Source organism: Phyllobates terribilis, unplaced genomic scaffold, assembly GCF_046119375.1.
Source record: "Phyllobates terribilis strain yellow unplaced genomic scaffold, ASM4611937v1 Scaffold_1__5_contigs__length_1240528914, whole genome shotgun sequence".
NCBI classification, from domain to species: domain Eukaryota; kingdom Metazoa; phylum Chordata; class Amphibia; order Anura; family Dendrobatidae; genus Phyllobates; species Phyllobates terribilis.
The window spans coordinates 603,928,664-603,950,073 of record NW_027362761.1 but is presented as its reverse complement, the minus strand read 5'-3'; the positions used below and the strand labels follow the sequence as shown (position 1 = coordinate 603,950,073).

General features: G+C 46.0%; 1 pseudogene; it reads left to right on the top strand.

Moving 5' to 3' along the window:
- LOC141272249 (uncharacterized) overlaps window positions 1–21,410 on the top strand; it is a 67,687-nt pseudogene that overhangs the window by 21,273 nt on the left and 25,004 nt on the right.

Below are 21,410 nucleotides of genomic sequence, written 5' to 3'. Positions count from 1 at the left end.
GAAGTCACTTAAAGCTTGTTTATATAGGACAAGACCTATTCCTTTGCACATAGATATTATTGAATACAATATTCAAGGAAATAATCCCTACAGCTCAACTTCACTAGCTTCAACTAGCCTACTTTTTTTTTAGGTCCAAACAACAGTTAATCACTTATCGGCCTTTTGGTTTGTCATTTAACTATTTTATCTATCTCTACACTCATGGTGAATAAAACATATATCTCCATGGGGTTGGATTTATAGGGATTCTTTCCTTGAATAGTGTATTTAATAATATCTATGGACAAAAGAATAGGTCTTGTCCATTGGGTTTATTAGTATGTTTACCCTATGTCAGTGTATTGCTTCCCCATATATATTTGTCGGGGTGATCTACACTGTGTTCCAAATTATTATGCAAATAATATTTTCTCAGATTTTCCCAAATTACCTATATGAATTGTGGTCATTGTAATTTTCCAGTCAAATAACTATTGGAGTACAATTGAAAGGTTTTTGTACAAACTGCCTATGATAACAGTATATTTAAAAAAAAAAAAAAAAACTCAAAATGCATGTTCCAAATTATTATGCACAGCAGAGTTTTCAACCTTTTCATTTTAATAAAGAACAAAAAAATGGTCATTTTTGAAATTATAAGCATTAGCAGGTTATTACAAACTGAAATCAAACAGTTTTCAACTCAAAACTTTATTCTAGGTGATGTTACATTTGCACATAGGACCGCTTGTTCGAAAGGAGCTTCTGAACTCTCTCGTCCATTGAATTTGTCAGGTTTTGGATGGTTTCTGCTTCCAATTGTTTTGCATGAGGACAGAATTCCCTCCCAGAGCTGTTGCTTAGATGTGAACTGCTTCCCGCCATCATAGACACTCCTTTTGATGATGCTCCAGAGGTTCTCAATGGGGTTGAGGTCAGGGGAGCATGGGTGCCACACCATAAGTTTGTCCCCTTTTATGCCCATAGCAGCCAGAGATGCAGATGTGTTATGTGCAGCATGAGACGGGGCATTATCATGCATGAAATGATCTCGAAGTTTGCTAGAGAGCATTTGGATGATCCAGAAGAGTATTCGGAGAATGTCATATGGTCAGATGAAACCAAAGTGGAAGTGTTTGGTAGAAACACAGCTGTTTGGAGGAGAAAGAATGCTGAGTTGCATCCAAAGAACACCATACCTACTGTGAAGCATGGGGGTGGCAACATCATGCTTTGGGGCTGTTTCTCTGCCAAGGGACCAAGACGACTGATCCCTGTACATGAAAGAATGGATGGGGTCATGTATCATGAGATTTTAAGTGTAAACCTCCTTCCATCAGCAAAGGCATTGAAAATGAAACATGGCTGAGTCAGCATGACAATGATCCCAAGCACACCGCCAGGGCAATGAAGGAGTGGCTTTGTAAGAAGTATTTCAAGGTCCTGGAGTGGCCCAGATCTAAACCCTATAGAAAACCTTTAGAGGGAGTTGAAAGTCCGTGTTGCCCAGCGACAGCCCCGAAACATCACTGCTCTAGAGGAGATCTGCATGGAGGAATGGGCCGACATACCAGCAACAGTGTGTGCCAACCTTGTGAAGACTTAGAAAAAATGTTTGACCTCTGACATTGCCAACAAAGGATATATAACAAAGTATTGAGATGAACTTTTGTAATTGACCAAATATTTATTTTCCGCCAAAATTTGAAAAAAATTTCTTTCCAAATCAGACAATGTGATTTTCAGGATTTGTTTTCTTATTTTGTCTCTCATAGCTGAGGTCGACCTATGATGTCAATTACAGTCCTCTCTCATCTTTTTAAGTGGGAGAACTTGCACAATTGGTGGCTGACTAAATCCAATTTTCCCCACTGTATATTATTGTGGACACTAAGATCTTTATTACCTGCCCATTTTCTTTGGGTAGGATTAGGAGCTATATTATTAGCTCGATGAATATTGGTATTTGAACTCTATTCTTCTTACCAGGAAGTGTCCCTTTTTGGGCCATATTAGCCCTTAGTATCGCAGTGTTCAATTTTATATCGTATGGAACTTGCTCTGTGTCCTATATAAACAAGCTTTAAGTGACTTCCCTTCTTTTAATTGCTTTTTCTCTAGTGTGCTCTATGGCATCGGCGCATCTTAGACGTCATGTGGGGCGCATTTCCATTTCACTTTACTTGCGTACCGGAAGCTGTGCTATCTGGAACGCATTCAGCGTTCCACACTAATCGCGCACTGGAAGTTGCGTCATTTAAGCGCTTCACATCATTCACGCACCAGAAGTGACGTCCTGTGGAGCACATTTCTACAGTATCCGGCGCACCGGAAATGACGTCAACATGCGTTCCAACTGGTTCTGGATGGATTGTCCTTTAACCTACTGCCTCCTCTGGTGCGTTCCATGCCTCAGTTCATGAATTGGCGTGCACCAGTAGCTATATGAACTGAAGGTGCATACCTATACACTGGCTTGGACATTTGTGGACTGTGAGACACATTGGTGTCTCTCCTTTACCCTTATACCTACTAAGGCATTCTCCTTAACATGGTCCCCTGATGAACCCTACACCAGGAGGGGGAGAAACGCGTTGGAACGGAACTATTGTTAATATTGTAACATCTGACCTATTTTCTGGTATAATTAGTGGCATTATTGTGTTATAACTTGGTGTGATGACTGCATGGTCTCTTGAGACCTTTTTTGAGGTTTATCTTTATGGCCTACATAACTAATAGCACTATTGTACTTTTCTTTTTTTGTATTGTGATTGTGTATTGTGCTGCTTTTTAAAGATTAGTGCTTAAAATTTGAGTGATATGTACTTGAACATATTTACTGATTAATGACACTGATTACATCTACTAGTGTGTATTCTACTATACCAATCCCCTTTTTTCATATGGGAGAGACTGATAACATATTGTTTTTTCTATAATCAACTCAGCTTGGTATAGCCTTTACCAGAATCTGGACTCTACATCCACTCATTTTTATACATTTGTATGTGTGTATAGGGTAATTTAGGGTCAATAAGGGTCAGCGACTTGGAGCGGGGGGGGGGGGGGGGCACCAACACATCTCTCTAAGGTGTTAACCACCCGCTGGTAGGCAGGGCACAGCCTTTCCAGGGTATCCAGGGGAAAGTTTGCCTGTGTCTTTATACTCACCCTATCACCCTACCCCAATATACTGATACCTATTTTAAAGGATAGTGTTTGTGTACTATTTAGTTTATACTTTTAATCTAATCTAATAAAAGTTAACTTTTATGGTTTTTTTTTCTTTTTGGTTTGTAATTTATTATGGTTAGTAGATGCAGACATTTTTGCTTTGTTCACAGACTTGCACAAACCACATTTATTTCTCCCACATTCAATGAAACCTTTGGTGTTTGTCCTCCACGTGTCAGTTGTCTTTCTTGTTGCTGGATCCTTGTCGGTGTATAACATAGGTAAATGTTTTCTGGTAATATTCACTATATTATAGGAATCTTCTCTGCAGCCAGTATTGAATGTAACTCTAGACTGATGGATGTTTCCTTCTTTGTGTATTTTCGGTAATGTATGAAATATTGGACATTGTGGGTGATTTTCCTTTAATCGTTCTATTTGTTTGGCATTAAGTACAGCCGATACCAAGTCCTCCTCCAAAAGACAATGTAAGGGGGTATTGTATGAATTAGTAGGATCTCCATCTAGAGTGCGGCATATATTAGTATCGTCATCCATGTTCATAACCTCCAGCTCATACAACCACTATCCAGAGCTGTGATCGAGCCCCCTTTATCTGCAGCTCTAATGACTTTATTAGGGCTGTGCTCAGGGCCGTATCTGGCATTCATGCTGCCCTAGGCACTTTAAGTGGTCACGCCCCCTACTGGTAATTCATACTAAAAGTGCTCGTACCCCTTAGTACCGGAGACACATACGTACACCCATAATAACCTATAGGCTGTGCACATGTGCACGCAGACCGGACATGTCCGTTTTTTGCTGGCAGCTCGGACATCAATATGTCCTGCACACAGATGACAAAGTGTGACATCCGCACACACGTCTGTGTGACACGTGCCGGAATAGATTGCACATCTAACACCTAAATATCTGTCATTTCTATTCTGCAAAGATCGAGATAGATGATAGATATCCGTGAGATATATAATTAGTGCCGTGTGTGTAGTTTACTGTACTTGTGTTTAGCTAATAAATTAAAAAAGCGATGTGGAGTCCTCCCTATTTTTGATAACCAGCAAAGGTAAAGAAGACAGCTGTGAGCGAATATTATCAGGGTGGGAAGGTCCTCGGCTATTGGGCCCTTCCCAGCCTAAAAATACCAGCCCTCAGCCGCCTCAGAAATGGCGCACCAATTCAGGTGCTTTGCACGGCTCTTCACGATTGCCCTGGTGCGATGGCAATTGGGGTAATGGTGGTTAGGGTTGATGATAGCTGTGATTTGTCAAAAAACACAGCTGTCTTCAAGCCCTCAGGTTAGTAATGGAGAGGGAAAGGAAAGAGATCCCGGCACTCACCTGTAGTCAATCATATATTTTACATCAGCAAATCTGCAAAACGTTTCAGCTCCTCCAGAGCTTTTGTCAATTGTGGGCAATCACACAGAAATACAACATTTATATAGAAAAATAACAAAGAAATTACATCACAATGAAATAAAAAAATGAAGAAAACCACAAACATTCATATAATCATATTAGTCTCATTATATAAAATATATATACACAAAAATGAAAAAACATCCATAACAAAGTATATTAACTATCAAATAAAATATTTAATTTTACACCAATACACATTGCCAGAAATATATGTCTCATATATAGGAAATGCAAAAAAAAAAAAAAATCATACCATTTAACTCGTACGCAGCACTGAGCGACAGCTGTGACTGCGCCCGGGACTGAAACTGACAGCCGGCTCAGCAGTGCATCAGTACAGAGCGACCGTCACTCAGTGTCGGGGCGCAGTTACATCTGTCGCTCACGGTGCTGCCAGCGGTGACTGTGGCCACACCGGCCCGTCTGTGTGACTGTGGCCGCGCCGGCCCGTCTGTGTGACTGTGGCCGCGCTGGCCCGTCTGTGTGACTGAGGCCATGCCGGCGCCTCTGTGTGACTGAAAGCCGGTGGCTTCTGGGAGGAGTGAAGTTAATTTTCTCCTGGGTGCCGCCCTTCTAGTGCTGCGGCCGGGCACCTTCATAACGATACTATCTGCACGTTTATAGCGTTATCTGACCTGACAGCTTCCCTCTAAGAGGAGCAAAGGAATCTGTACTGAGAACAGTGGCTGATCTGTGGGAAGACTCTTATAAAGCAGGAGGTGCTCAGCAGATGATGTGGTTTTATGGGCAAAGAATCTCTGATCCTCAATATTTTCATATCTTCCCTGAGTTGGGTGTATGCAATAATAGCTGTCAATCACTAACTGACTGGACTCCTGAGCCATGAATAATCATAGAACTCAACCTTTTCTTTTTTTTTATAATTTTTGTTTTTTTATCCCTGCAGCCATATGAGAGATTTATTTTTATTTTTTCTGTGGCGCAAAAGTCTCTATATCGTGTGTGGTCTCTGGAGAAAGGTAAAATCATAATAGAAAATATGGTATCACTGTCGGGTCTCTATGATCAACCCATGATAATTTATCACAAAAAGCAAATATTTTAATGAAAATGTGCAAGCTGGAGACCAGCCCACGTGATGTCATCCCAGGGGTGTGTGGGCAGGCCTCTCCCTTCAGCATAAAATAGTCGCCTGAGGTTGGAGTAGTATTCATTGCGGGAGTTATATTATAGCAATGGATCCTGTTTAATGACAATCAAATTATAGGAGACCTCCCCCCTCCAGCTATATTGAGTGGTCACTGCGAACGTATAGTAAGTCTTCTTTAATCCTGTGTAACTGCTTATGTACTGTATTGTCCCCTTTTGTAAAATCTTGTATATTTTTCCGAAACACTGCCTCCCTTTTGTAATAAATATAAAATTTAATAGTCCTGTTTCTTTTGTGCTGTAATCGTTCCCTCCCCCGAAGCCATACACTACCAGAATGCAGGCGTCCGCCCAGGCCTGTATTATATTTCAAATCTGGACGGTGGTGGCAATGAATAATATTAATAATCGGGCTATTGTGAAGCTGACAGTGACCATATGGGGGGCGTATACACATATTCAATGAGTTGGAATCCGGAGGTGTGACGCCATACACTCACTGGTCGCTTGCCGATAGCTCCGTAGTGAGTAGTGGGGATTGAGCAATCATTCCTGTCACTGAAAACTTGCACGGTCCTTGCGAGAATTCCTTGCAGAGTTTTAAGAAATCAGACGCAGTGTTTTAATATTTTTTTATCTGGAACATTCCCCGTAATTTTAGTCTCTAGCGGAGGTTAAGCAGACGGCTGGGGCAGATGTTTGAAGCCTGGGAAGTGGGTAATACCCACGGAGCTTCCCAGGCTACTAATATCAGCCCCCAGCTGAATACCTAGCCTTTACCAGCTATTAAAATGGGGGACCCCCCCCAGAAAATGACGTGGGTTCCCCCTATTTTAATAGCTAGCAAAGGCTAGGCAGACAGCTGGGGGCTGATATTAATAGCCCAGGAAGGGTGCCATGAATATTGGCCCCCTCCCAGGCTAGAAACACCAGCCGTCAGCCGCCCCAGAAATGGCGCATCCATAGGATGCGCCAATTCTGACACTTAGCCTCGCTCTTCCCACTGCCCTGTAGCGGTGGCAGTGGGGTAATAGGGCTGGGGTTGATGTCAGCTTATAATGCCAGCTGACATCAAGCCCAGGTTAGTAATGGAGAGGCGTCTATAAGACACCCCCATTACTAACCCCATAGTGAAAGTTAAAAAAAAACACAAACACCCAGAATAAAGTACTTTACTTGAAATAAACACACAATTCTTTAATGTTCTAAATTAAACCATACTTACCATCACGCCCATTCCAGCTGAAGCCAATGTCTTCTGCAATAAAAGTAAAATAATAAACCAACCTTGTCCTTACCTTTCCATGGTTCCCAGGACGGCTTCAGCTCTGCTACATTCACATGACAGGCTGGATCGCAGACAAAAGCTGCCATCCAGCTTGCCATGCCGCAGACACAGAGAAGCGCAGGCATGCTTGCGCTCCTCAGTGTCTCGCTGTGACGGCATCCAGATGAGCCGAGTTCATGTCCAATGAACTCAGCTCACCTCATGCACGTCACTGACAGCGTGGTAGAATTCTCCTGCGCATGCGGTGAGTGTGAGATAATTCTCCTGCGCTCACTGCAAGCGCAGGAGAATTCTCCCATGCTGTCTGCTTAACCTCCGCTAGAGACTAAAATTACGGGGAACACCACGCAAATTTTTTTTTTTAATAAATCCTTTATTTTAACACTAAATGACAAGTACAGTAACCAACACTGTCACTGTACTTATTATATATATGACTGACATGTTTCTATCTATCTAATCTATGTGTGATGCTCTATTCTTTTTGTTCTAAATTGTCGGGTACCGGTGTATGCCGTTGATGATTTGCCGGCCGGCTTTTTTAAAGAGACGGTGCATGAAAATCGGAGGGCACTAGTGTGTTCCAATTGCCCTATGGTTTTCATGCACCCTCCTATGTACCCTGCCTGTCTGCCTATATATTCTGCCTGCCTGACGTTTAATTGAGCACCGTTCCCATCGATTTAGGCAATTTTTGACCTTCTGCAGACCGCCGGGGGGGACCGCCAGAAAAATGCTCGAGTTTCCCTTAGACTTACATTGGGCTCGTTGCTTGGGTTGAGCACCCGAGTATTCCAATGTGCTCGACCTGAGCTTCGAGCACCCGAGCATTTTAGTGCTCGCTCATCACTAGAACCTATACATGTTTTGTATCTACAAACTCATAATGACTTGGAGAATAATGATGGCAGGTCAGTTTTAGCATTCAGTGAACGTGGTAAAAAACAAAACAAACAACTGTAGAATTGCATTTTTTTTGCACTTGGAATTTTTTTCCCGTTTTCCAGTACACGATATGGTTAAACCAGTGATATCGTTCAAAAGTACAACTTGTCCCGACTGAAAAATAAAAATGTTATGGCTTTGGGAAGAAAGGGAGCAAAAAACGAAAACTCAAAAACGAAAAATGGCCCATGGGTAAAGGGGTTAATCTATCTCTGCTACATGTTAACTGTTGAATTCTATTCAATACTCCCTGATGTGTGCCTGTCCTTCCCTCACTGTAGACTTTATCCGATGGTTAAAGGTGTTAAGTGTGTGCAGTCATTTCACTCGGCTGTTATTCAGGGCAGGAGTCAGGTAACTCACACTTTAGACTCTCTTGTAATTATGTGCTTAACCCCTTTAAAGCCCATGAAGTACTAATACGCGTCTGTGCCCTGGGCTTTAAGAGCCTAACCCGTATTAGTATCACGCGCGCACACAGACTGTGCGGGCACGATCGCCGCCAGGTGTCAGCTGATTGTCACAGCTGACACCCGGTACTATGTGCAGGGAGCGGTCCCGCACCGCTCCCGGCACATTAACCCCCGCAATGCTGCGATCAAAGTCGATCGCAGCATTGCGGTGGCTAAGGGGAGGTGATCGCAATACTCACCTCCTCTTCCGGCCTCCAGCGCTGTCTGCCGCGGCTTCCCGGGTGTTGCCATGACGACCCGATGTCGTCATGACAACATCCAGGTCACCAGACAGCAGGAAGATTGTTTGGTCATGCGCAGTGCATGACCAAACAATCATATCACTGTGCAGCGCTGACAGCCTGCATAGCACAGGGATGGTGCTCCATCCCTGTGCTATGCAGGTGATCAGAATAAAAAAAGTGAAAGTCCCATAGTGGGACAAAGTAAAAAAGTAAAAGAAACTTTCAGAAAGTGAAAAAAAAATAAAAAATTGTAAAAAAAATATATAAAAAAAAAATCCACCATAAATAAAAATATAATATACCCATCAATAAATATTATGAAAAAAAAAACAACCAAACAATAAAAGTACACATATTTGGTATCGCCGCGTCCGTAACGACCTGACATATAAAACTGTGCCACTAGTTAACCCCTTCAGTGAACACGGTAAAAATAAAAAACAAAGCAAAAAATAATGCTTTTTCATCATACCGCCAAACAAAAAATAGAATAACACGTGATCAAAAGACGAATATAAATAAAAATGGTACCGCTGAAAACTTCATCTTGTCCCGCAGAAAACAAGCCGCCATACAGCTCCATCATCCGAAAAATCAAAAAGTTATAGCTCTCAGAGTAAAGCGATGCAAAAAAATATTTTTTTCTATAAAATAGCTTTTATTGTGTAAAAGAACCAAAACATAGAAAAACTATATAAATGTGGTACCGCTGTAAACGTACTAACCCGAAGAATAAAGCTGCCTTATCAATTTTACTACACACGGAGTAGAATAAAAAAAATAAAAAAAAAACAATTCCTGAATTGTTGGTTTTTGTTTATTCTGCCTTCCAAAAGCTGGAATAGAAAGCGATCAAAAAATGTCACGTGCCTGAAAATGGCACCAATAAAAAAGTCAACTCATCCCGCAAAAAACAAGCCGTCACATGACTCTGTCGGCCAAAATATGGAAAAAATATAGCTCTAAAAATATGGCGATGCAAAAACTAGATTTTACAAAATATGTGTCTTTTAGTGTGTGACAGCTGTCAGTCATAAAAACCCGATATGATTCTGGTATCACTGCAATCGCATCGACCCGAAGAATAAGGTCGTCTAATCACTTTTACCGCACGAGGAACGGCGTAAAAAATAAACGCTAGGGTTGGGGTTAGGGTTGTTTTTTTTTTTCAAAAGTAAAAAAAAAAAAAAGATGACGATATGGCAACTACTGTTGAACGCAAGTGCTCGCTACTTGAGTTTGCATTGGGTGCTCGAGTATGCACGGAGTATCGCGGGTGTTCGAGTCTCCGCCCCATATGCTTCGCAGCCAAAAACACCTTGCGGGGATTGCCTGCCATGCACGAGCGATCCTCGCATGTTTTTTTTGGGGTGTCTAATAACCGTGAAACATGCGGGCGGGGACTCGAGCATGTCACTCGAGCACACGCAGTACATGGTGCATAACTGAGTAACCGATGCAAACTCAAGAAGCGAGCACTTGCGCTCAAGGCTAATGAAAACTTATTCAATATGATGACCTAATGTCATCAAATTCTGTGTCGTACCTCTGGGTTCAAAATGTTCACTATACCTCTTGATAAAATCCTTGAGGGGTGTAGTTTCCAAAATGGGGTCACGTGGGGGGTTTCAACTATTTAGGCACATCAGGGGCTCTCCAAACGCGACATGGCGTCCGCTCTCGATTCCAGCCGATTTTGCGTTCAAAAAGTCACACAGTGCTCCTTCCCTTCTGAACTCTGCTGTGCGCCCAAACACTGTATTTTCCCCACATATGGGGTATTGGCGTACTCAGGAGAAATTGCACAAAAGTTTTTTGGGTCCATTTTCTCCTCTTACCCTTGTGAAAATAAAAAAATTGGGGCTAAAACATCATTTTTGTGGAAAAAGTTTGATTTTTTTATTTTCACGGCTTCATGTTATAAACTTCTGTAAAGGACTTGGGGGTTCAAGGTGCTCACCACACATCTAGATAAGTTCCCTGAGGGGTCAAGTTTCCAAAATGGTGTCACTTGTGGGGGGTTTCCACTGTTTAGGCACATCAGGGGCACATCCGCTAATTATTCAAGCAAATTTTACAATCAAAAAGTCAAATGGCGCTCCTTCCCTTCCGAACCCTGCCGCGCGCCCAAACAGTGGTTTTCCCCCCACATATGGGGTATCTGCTAACTCAGGAGAAATTGCACAACAAACTGCATAGTGCAATTTCTTCTGTTACCCTTATGAAAATGCAAAAGTGGGGGCTGAAAAACATTTTTGTGGGAAAAATGTGAAAATTTTATTTTTACGGCTCAATGTTATAATATAGAGGTGTGTCCAAACTTTTGGTCTGCACTGTATATATATATTTTTTCACTTTGCACTTCATCCCACTATGGGACTTTCACTTTTTGCAGGCTCATCGCTTGCGTAGCATACAGATGCAGCAGCAACATCTCTATGCTTTGCAGTCTGTCAGCCCTCCAGACAAAGGTTATGTAGAACGTGCACTGAGCACAATCTACCTAACTTCCTGATGTCTAGTGACCCGCTACTTGCTTCTGGAATGCTGCGATCTACTTCACGCGCAGCATTTCGGGGGTTAATGTGCCAGGAGCGGTGCGGGATCACTCCTGGCATATAGCACAGTGTGTCAGCTGTGAATATCAGCTGACACCCGGCGGCGATCACCCCACTCAGCTTCTGTGCGGGCGCTATGACATTGTGCGTAATAGTACGTACTTGGTCCATAAGGCCCAGGGCACAGGGACTATTACTTACAATGTCAGTAAGGGTTAAACCCAGTCCTGAGCATTTTCCGGTCATGGAGAAAGACGCTGATCGGGACACATTTTTGAGAAGGTTTGCGAAGCTCTGCTGTCAATACCAACTGCCTGATTAGCAGTGAGCCCGATATGTAACTGCTATGAAGCAAAGCTCTGGATGTGTTCGCCTCTTTCCCTCAAGATCAAGACGGAGACTATGAGGCCACCAAATAGGCCCTGAAAGGGAAATAGCAGCGGACTCCTGAGGTGCACCGCAAAAAGTTCTGGACCCTCTAACGTGGACCTCATGACAGCTACAGTGATGTGGTGGACGGGCTCAGAAGCAACTTCAAGCAGTGGGTCCAGGGAATATCTGTTACCCAAAGAAGAGAGGGGAATCTAGCTCAACGGACTGTGAAATGGCTTTATTCACAAAGTGCTCAGTGGAGGATAAAACAAGCCATCAGCGATACAGCTCACATGACACGCGATATCTACCCTTAATCATGATGATCGACAACGGTGAGCAGCTGCTTATATACAGAGTTCCAGTTAACACACCGGTATCTTAATTAAATAGCAAAGTTACTCATTGCAAACAAGTGAGAACAGACATGGAACAGAAAACGCAGCTGTCACAGGTTTACCGCGACAGAGAGGGGTCAGAAGACGGCAGCGTCTGAGTTCAAGTACTCCTGCATCGAATAGAAGCACTTCTCCTTCATACTGAACAGTTCAGGTTTCTGTCAGCAGTGCAGGAGTTAAACTGCTCAGCTTTGAGTCTCTGTAGCTTCCTTCTTGGAGGTTCTCAGCTGTGCAGCATCAGCCACTCCCCTCTCCTATATAGTCTTTGCTCTGGCTCTCTGCATTGCCAGTGTAAGTCTTGTACTGCCTGGTGAGGAGCGCAGGATTCGGTGTTCGGTAGAGGCATCTGGAGTGTTGATCTTTGACTGTTGCTTGGTGTTTCGGTTGTGTGCATTGCCCCTTCCTCACCTATTTGGTTTTTCCTTCCTTTTCTCCCTGGTGTTCCTCTCTGTTGTCTGTCAGTACATATCTGTATGATTTCCTGGGTGGGGTAGGGGACACATAAGGGTTGATTCAGGAGTACAGCAAGATCGGTGGCCCCAGCATCTTCACCATCAGAAGTAACTGGGGAGCAGGGATAGCTAGGGTGCCCCTAGTGTTAGGACAGGGAAGGAGCCCCTGGCACCCGGTAATCTGACAGCAGCACTACACTTAGAATAGTTGTCATTGTACATTTACAATAGACCAATTGAGATTAACCCATTGTGGACCATATGTAAATACTGTGATCAGGTAATGTGGTAATAAGAAAGCTGCTCCTGTCAAAAACGACAATTGTGCTTCCACTATCTATATCTGTACATTATAGAAGTAGTATTGTCTGTGGAGAAGCCTCTGGCTGTATAATGGTGACCACAGGTCAGACAGAGCTGGACAGATCTTCTGCTCTTGGTATAATCACTAATGTTGGGGAAAGTCTATTTACACCGAGGAGAAGTGTGAAATGTTACTACCGTCTGTTCAGTGTAAAGTGCAGCAGAGACGGAGGAGATGTGGAAAGTCTACGACTAGAATCCAGGAGCAGAATGAATCTCATCTGTTATTACACGAGGTGATCAGTCCTGAGCGGGGACAACACTGATCCTCTGCCTCCGCGGAGACACTAAGCGCTGAGGAAGATTAATCATCATCACTGGGTATACAGGAGCTGCTGCTACTGGATGGCCGCCATTATCCCCGGCCCGAAGAGCAGAGACAACAGCTGGAAGAGACTGAGAGGAGAGACACACACAACGGGGGAGAGAGAGACAACAGGGAGAGAGAGAGACAGACGACGGTGGAGAGAGAGAGAGAGAGAGAGGGAGAGAGAGACAGACGACGGTGGAGAGAGAGAGAGGGAGAGACAGACGACGGGAGAGAGAGAGGGGGAGAGAGAGACGACGGGGGAGAGAGACGACGGGGGGGAGAGAGAGACGACGGGGGGAGAGAGAGACGACGGGGGGAGAGAGAGACGACGGGGGGAGAGAGAGACGACGGGGGGAGAGAGAGAGGGGGGGAGAGACAGACGACGGGGGAGAGAGAGAGGGAGAGAGAGAGACGACGGGGGAGAGAGAGGGAGAGACACACACAACGGGGGAGAGAGAGACAACAGGGAGAGAGAGAGAGAGAGAGAGACAGACGACGGTGGAGAGAGAGAGAGGGAGAGAGAGACAGACGACGGTGGAGAGAGAGAGAGACAGACGACGGTGGAGAGAGAGAGAGAGGGAGAGACAGACGACGGGAGAGAGAGAGGGGGAGAGAGAGGGGGAGAGAGAGAGGGGGAGAGAGAGAGGGGGGGAGAGAGGGGGGGGGAGACAGACGGGGGGGAGAGAGAGAGAGACAGAACATCACCGCAAGAGCACAGCAAGAGGCTGCTGCACTGAGAGCGGAGGACCTGTGGTGACGTCACCGTCATGTGATCAGGGAGCGGAGCTCAGGAAAGGTAGAGACTAAATCCACGTGGGTAAAGGACCTCTGCTGACGTCATACCCATGTGACTTGATGATGTCACCGGAAGGGGCGGGGCCTCGCTCTCCATAACTCTCTGCTGTTGAGGCTGTGGTGATTACACCGAGGTGCTGAGGTGATTTGGGGGCGCAGATAAGTGGATGTTCCTGTATGGGGGCTGCACAGGGAGCGGGGGGATTCTGTAGGTGCGAGACTGCGTGGGTGAGGAGGGGGTCCTGTTACTTGCATGGAGGCTTCGCCCCCTTCCCGTATCTCTCACCCCCGCTGGCGGTGTAGTTACCATGGTGACCGTCCTTCGCTGGCGCTGTAGTCACCACGGTGACCGTCCTCTGCTGGCGGTGTAATCACCACGGTGACCGTTCTCTGCTGGCGGTGTAGTTACCACAGTGAACGACCCCCACTAGCAGTGTAGTTACCACGGTGACCGTCGTCCTACGAGGCTGATAATGAGCGGTCAGATCGGCGGAGGAGGCCGCGGTGGAGTTTGCGGCTTTTCCTCCAGATTCTTCCTGATAAATGTCGGATATTTGGGGCAGAATTCAGTGATTGTCGTTATATCGTCCCCTGTGATCTCCATCTTCTCCTTTATCATGAAGACGCCGGCAGGACGAGATCCCTCCAGCTGATCCAGTGCTCATCCCTCCTTCTCCTGAATGACCCCGAGGATGGACGAGGACGAGACCACCAGAAGATTATTACACTTCACCCTGGAGATCATCTCCCTGCTGAGCGGAGAGGTAACTCCTCTACATTTCTATCAGCTTTATTGTGTTATGTAACAAGTCCGACATCGGGAAGAGGAAATCCAGAAGAGGAAGAGAAGGATTCTTTACTGTAAGAGCAGTGATTGTGTGCAGCTCTCTGCCAGGAGGAGTTGTCATGGGGATTCCCTATAAGAGCTGTAGAGGGGCCTGGATGTCTGTCCTGAGTGTAATAATATTCCAGGTTGTGGCCCCAGATTACTGGAGACGGTTATTGATCCCGGGATTTCTACTGATTGTCAGATCTGGAGTCAGGAAGGAATTCTTCTCCCTAAGTGTCTCTCTCCATACACAGGATTACACAATAGTGAGGAAGACACCGGGGGAGGGCGTGACTCCCATCATTCATCTCCAGGAGTTAGGAGGGCGGAGCCCGGACCTCATCACAAATCCTCCCCCGCACTCCCTGATACATGAGAGGAAGAAGAAGATCCTAGAGCTCAGCAACAAGATGATTGAGCTGCTGAGCGGAGAGGTGACTGCTGGGACATTATACAGGACGGCACTGGAGGATTCTGGGTGATGACCGGGGAGGTGACTGCTGGGACATTATACAAGACAGCACTGGGGGATTCTGGGTAATGACCGGAGAGGTGACTGCTAGGACATTATACAGGACAGCACTGGAGGATTCTAGGTGATGACCGGAGAGGTGACTGCTGGGACATTATACAGGACTGCACTGGAGGATTCTGGTTAATGACCGGAGAGGTGACTGCTGGGACATTTTACAGGACAGCACTGGAGGATTCTGGGTGATGAGCTTAGAGGTGACTGCTGGGACATTATACAGCACTGGAGATTTCTGGGTGATGACCCGAGAGGTGACTGCTGGGACATTATACAGGACAGCACTGGAGGATTCTGGGTGGTGACTGGAGAGGTGACTGCTGGGACATTATACAGGACAGCACTGGAGGATTCTGGGTGATGAGCTTAGAGGTGACTGCTGGGACATTATACAGCACTGGAGATTTCTGGGTGATGACCCGAGAGGTGACTGCTGGGACATTATACAGGACAGCACTGGAGGATTCTGGGTGGTGACTGGAGAGGTGACTGCTGGGACATTATACAGGACAGCACTGGAGGATTCTGGGTGATGAGCTTAGAGGTGACTGCTGGGACATTATACAGCACTGGAGATTTCTGGGTGATGACCCGAGAGGTGACTGCTGGGACATTATACAGGACAGCACTGGAGGATTCTGGGTGGTGACTGGAGAGGTGACTGCTGGGACATTTTACAGGACAGCACTGGAGGATTCTGGGTGATGAGCTTAGAGGTGACTGCTGGGACATTATACAGCACTGGAGATTTCTGGGTGATGACCCGAGAGGTGACTGCTGGGACATTATACAGGACAGCACTGGAGGATTCTGGGTGGTGACTGGAGAGGTGACTGCTGGGACATTTTACAGGACAGCACTGGAGGATTCTGGGTGATGAGCTTAGAGGTGACTGCTGGGACATTATACAGCACTGGAGATTTCTGTGTGATGACCCGAGAGGTGACTGCTGGGACATTATACAGGACAGCACTGGAGGATTCTGGGTGGTGACTGGAGAGGTGACTGCTGGGACATTATACAGGACAGCACTGGAGGATTCTGGGTGATGACCAGAGAGGTGACTGCTGAGACATTATATAGGACGGCACTGGAGGATTCTGGGTGATGACGGTGTCGTTGTTGTCAGGTTCCTATAAGATGTCAGGACGTCGCTGTCTATCTTTCCATGGAGGAGTGGGAGTATCTAGAAGGACACCAGGATCGGTACCAGGAGGTGATGATGGAGGAGCTCCGGCCTCTGACATCACCAGGTGAGAGGAGACTCTTGTTGGCTCCGGTGGATGTGATGACGCCTCTCGGCCTCGTCCTATAATAGATGATTTTTCTCCAGACTTGCTCTGGTTTTCTCTACATTTTCTCACAGCTTTCATTCCCTGATTATTCTCTTCTGATCTGTGAGTCGCGGTTTCTCCGCTGTCGTCTTCATCAGTCTTGAGTCTTCGTCCTCGGCGGCTTCTTTCAGAATCTTTCACCTTCCTTAGAGCATCGGTCACATTTTGTCTGCAGATGTCCCAGCGCTTCTGTCCGTTCTCTCCTGTGAGATCTTTCGGTTCCTGACTCTGTCGTGGATTGTTACTCAGCAGACTCGTGGTTAATTTACTGATGATTTTCCACCTAATCCGCTGTCGCTCGTCCGTCCCTCTTAATCGGTGCAGGCTTGATGTCTTCATCAGCTGTGGTCAGGCGTCTGACTCCTCCTTCCAGACCTTGAAACATGAGTCGCTGTCCTGACATAAAGATGGAGCGTGGTGGAGCCGATCACCCACCAGAGCCGGACATGGAGGCTCCAGCAGTTCTCCGGCCCCCGCGTCTATTCACCACTCGCTCTGCAGGTGTAGAAGCACAGAACTTTCCGTACTGGAGGAGAAGGTCGGATCACCGCGCACTCCTCTTTATAGGGGGTTTCTCCTTGAGAAGAGCGACAATTCTGACCACGGATGGTTATAGGCCATACAATGCCCCATGGGAAATAAGATATGCAAATTTCCTTTCCCCAGATGCAGAGAACAGGGTCTATAGCGCCACCTACAGGAGGCAGCAATCCTAGGAGTCAATATTAACGTTTCAACCTCATCCCGATGAACAAATTTCCATTTTTGCATTTTTTTTCTTTCCTCCCCTTCGTCTATAAGCCATAAAATTTTTATTTTTCCATCCACAGATGTTTTAGGTCTTCTGTTTTTTGCAGGACGAATTGTGCATTTTACCGTATAATGTGCCGAAAAACCGGAAATAATTCAAGATGAGGTCAAACAGTTAATAAAAAGAAAAAAAAGCGATTCCACATTTTTTGGGGGGGTTTTGTTTCTCATCATTTATAAGGCGGTAAGAACGACCTTGCTGCAATTCTCCAGGTCAGTACAGTTACAGCAACTCCAAACTTGTCGGTTTTATTTTTTTTTAGATTATTTTTTATGGGTTAAATATTCAGAGCTGTTCCTGACACCCATCACTTTATCTTCTGTTAGCAGAGCTGTCTGAGTGCTTCTCTTCTTGAATGGCGCAATGACCTTGTTTTTTCATTGCAGTTTTGGGGAGGTGTTTTTGATGTTCTTTTTCTTATGGCATTTACTGTGTTAGATTAATCCTGATGTGACAATGCCAAATATGTTTTGTTATATAAAAAATAAAATGTTTGTTCCCATTTTGGGAGGAAATGCAAAAATAATGGCGAATTCAACCTGAGATCCTATTCATACCGCGCTTCATAGAAAAACCTTGGCAGCAGAGACAGGGGTCTTCTGCAGGCCGCTGGTAGTCATGGCAAACCGTTGTTGGAATCCTGCGATTTAGTGACTAGTGTTGAGCGAGTATGTTAGGTTAACCGAACATACTCGCTCAACACTATTAGTGACTGATTGGCAGGAGAATTGGACATCCAACCATAATGGGAACCTGTCATGTAAAATAATACTATTAACCTGCAGATATGGGGTTAATCTGCAGATTAATAGTGTTTTGAACCTGCCCAGCACCTGCACTAAGAGCCCCGCTACCAGGAGGAAATTAAACTTATTGCACCCTGCAGTGTTTGGCTTTCAGTCATAGAGTGTGAGCCGGCACAGCTACAGTCACTGCTCAGTGTAAAGAGAGCGCTGGAGGTTACTGCATCCCCGCCATTGACTGACAGCCAGCTCTAATGCTGAGTCGGCTGTCTTGTCAGTGCCGGGGGTCAGCGCCTCCTCCCTCTCATCTCAGCCGAAAACTTTGCCACATTTTTCAAGCAGAAGATTGACACCATCAGACAAAGCTTTTGCCTAAAGTGCCCACAGCCCCTTCTCACACCTACTCAACCATCCTCCAGAACCAGCTTCTCCTCCATTACGGATGATCAACTCTCTTTATTCTCCAAATCACACCTCACCACCTGCGAACTTGACCCAATCCCGTCCCACCTCATCCCTAACCTTACCACTATCCTCATCCCAACCCTAACCCACCTTTTCAACCTGTCACTAACAACTGGTGTTTTCCCCTCATGCTTCAGACATGCCTCGAACACACCTATCCTCTCTGACTAGCTATCGCCCCATATCACTTTTCCCCTATGCCTCAAAACTACTGGAGCAACACATCCATTCTGAACTGTCGTCCCACCTCTCCTCCTGCTTCCTCTTTGACCACCTCCAATCTGGCTTCTGACCACACCACTCCACTGAAACTGCCCTGACTAAAGTCACCAACGACCAACTAACCGCCAAATCCAAGCTACACTACTCTGTCCTTCTCCTTCTGGACCTGTCATCTGCCTTTGACACAGTAGTCCATTCCCTCTTACTATAGACTCTCTCATCTCTTGGCATCACAGAATTGGCCCTATCTTGGATCTCTTCATAACTAACTGACCAGACATTCAATGTCTCCCCCTCACACACCACCTCCTAATCTCACCCCCTATCTGTCAGTGTCCCCCAATGTTCAGTCCTAGGACCTCTGCTCTCCATCTACACCTTCGGCCTGGGACAGCTCATAGTCTCATGGCTTTCAGTATCACCTCTATGCTGATGACACACAGATCTACCTCTCTGGACCCGATATCTCCTCCCTACTAGCCAAAATCCCACAATGTCTGTCCGCTATTTCATCCTTCTTTGACAGATTTCTAAAACTTAACATGGACAAAACTGAATTCATCATCTTTCCACCGTCTCACGTAACCTCCCAACTGACCAATCCATCAAAGTCAATGGCTGTCCACTCTCCCCAGTCCCGCAAGCTTGCTGCCTTGGGGTAACCCTGGACTCTGATCTCTCCTTTAAACCACATATCCAAGCCTTTTCCACTTCCTGCCGACTCCAACTCAAAAATATCTCCCGGATCCGCACATTCCACCACCACGAATCAGCAAAAAAACTAGTGCACGCCCTCATCATCTCCCGCCTCGACTACTGCAACCTCCTGCTGTGTGGCCTCCCTTCTAACACTCTCCAATCTATCTTAAAATCTGCTGCCTGACTAATCAACCTGTCCCCCCCGCTATTGCCCAGCCTCTCCTCTCTGTCAATCCCTTCACTGGCCTCCCATTACCCAGAGACTCCAGTTCAAAACCTTAACCTTGGCATACAAAGCCATTCACAACCTGTCTCCTCCATACATCTGTGACCTAGTCTCCCGATACTTACCTACACGCAACCTCCGATCCTCACAAGATCTCCTTCTCTACTCCCCTCTTATCTCCTCTTCCCATAATCGTATGCAAGATTTCTCCTGTGCTTCCCCCCTACTCTGGAACTCTACCCCAACTCATCAGCGTCTTGCCTACCGTGGAAACCTTCAAAAGGAACCTGAAGACCCACCTCTTCCGACAAGCCTACAACCTGCAGTAACCACCGCTCCACCATACCGCTGCACGACCAGCTCTACCCTCACCTACTGTATCCTCACCCATCCCTTCTAGATTGTGAGCCCTCGCCGGCAGGGTCCTCGCTCCTCCTGTACCAGTCGCAGACTTGTATTGTTCAAAATTTATTGTAATTGTTTGTGCTATGTATATCCCTTTCACATGTAAAGCGCCATGGAATGAATGACGCTATAATAATAACTAATAATAATTTCCACCCGCAGTGGGGCTCTCAGTGCGTGCGCTGGGCTGGTTCAAAATGCTATTAGCCTGTAGATTAACCCCATGTGGGCAGCTTATTACTGTTCTTTTACATGACAGGTTCCCTTTAAATGGCTCTGTCAGGCTGTCGGCAGCAATCGGAGCTCTCTCCACAGACGCGCACCTGGCATCCTCCATGCATGAGCACCAGATATCAGGAAGGGGTTAAAGAGCCTTATCACTTGACGTCCGAGTGCACAGGATGGGGTGTTCTCGCCTCAAGGGCTCAACGACAGCAAAATGACAGGCAGTCCGCTCTTCCTCTTCATTGCGGCTGATCAGAATGTCTTCTCCAGACTACATACCGTATTTTTCGGACTGTAAGACGCACCGGACCATAAGACGCACCTAGGTTTTAGAGGAGAAAAAAAATGTAAGCGAAAAATGTGGTCATGATGCATTGTTAAGGGGGAGGGGGTCTGCTGCTGACACTGTTATAGGGGTAATGTCCCCCAATTCTGTTAATATCCCCCATCCTGGTATATATGGCTCCCTCCTTCCTGTAATACGTGGCCCTCATCCCCATCCTGATATGCATGGCACCCCAATCCCCTATCCTGGTATGTATGGCACCTTCATCCCTCATCCTGGTATGTATGGCACCCTTCATCCCTGTATGTATGCCCCCCCCCATCCCTCTTCCTGGTATGTATGGCACCCTTCATCCCTGTATGTATTGCCCCTCCTCATCCTAGTATGCCTGGCATCCTTCATTCCTGTATGTATGGGCCCCCCTCATCCTGGTATGCCTGGCATCCTTCATTCCTGTATGTATTGGCCCCCCTCATCCTGGAATGCTTGGCACCCTTCTTCCCTGTATGTATGGCCCTCCTCATCCTGGTATGCTTGGCACCCTTCTTCCCTGTATATATGGCCCCCCTCATCCTGGTATGCTTGCCCCCACCGAGCCTCATCATGCTGCACGCAAAAAAAAAATAGACACTCATACTCACCTCCTCTCTCCTCCAGTGCTGCGTCTCTCTGCTGTCGACAGGGTTCTCACTGTGAGACCCGCGCATGGCGTCGCTGCCATTAGCCCTCACATAGTGATCTGCTGTG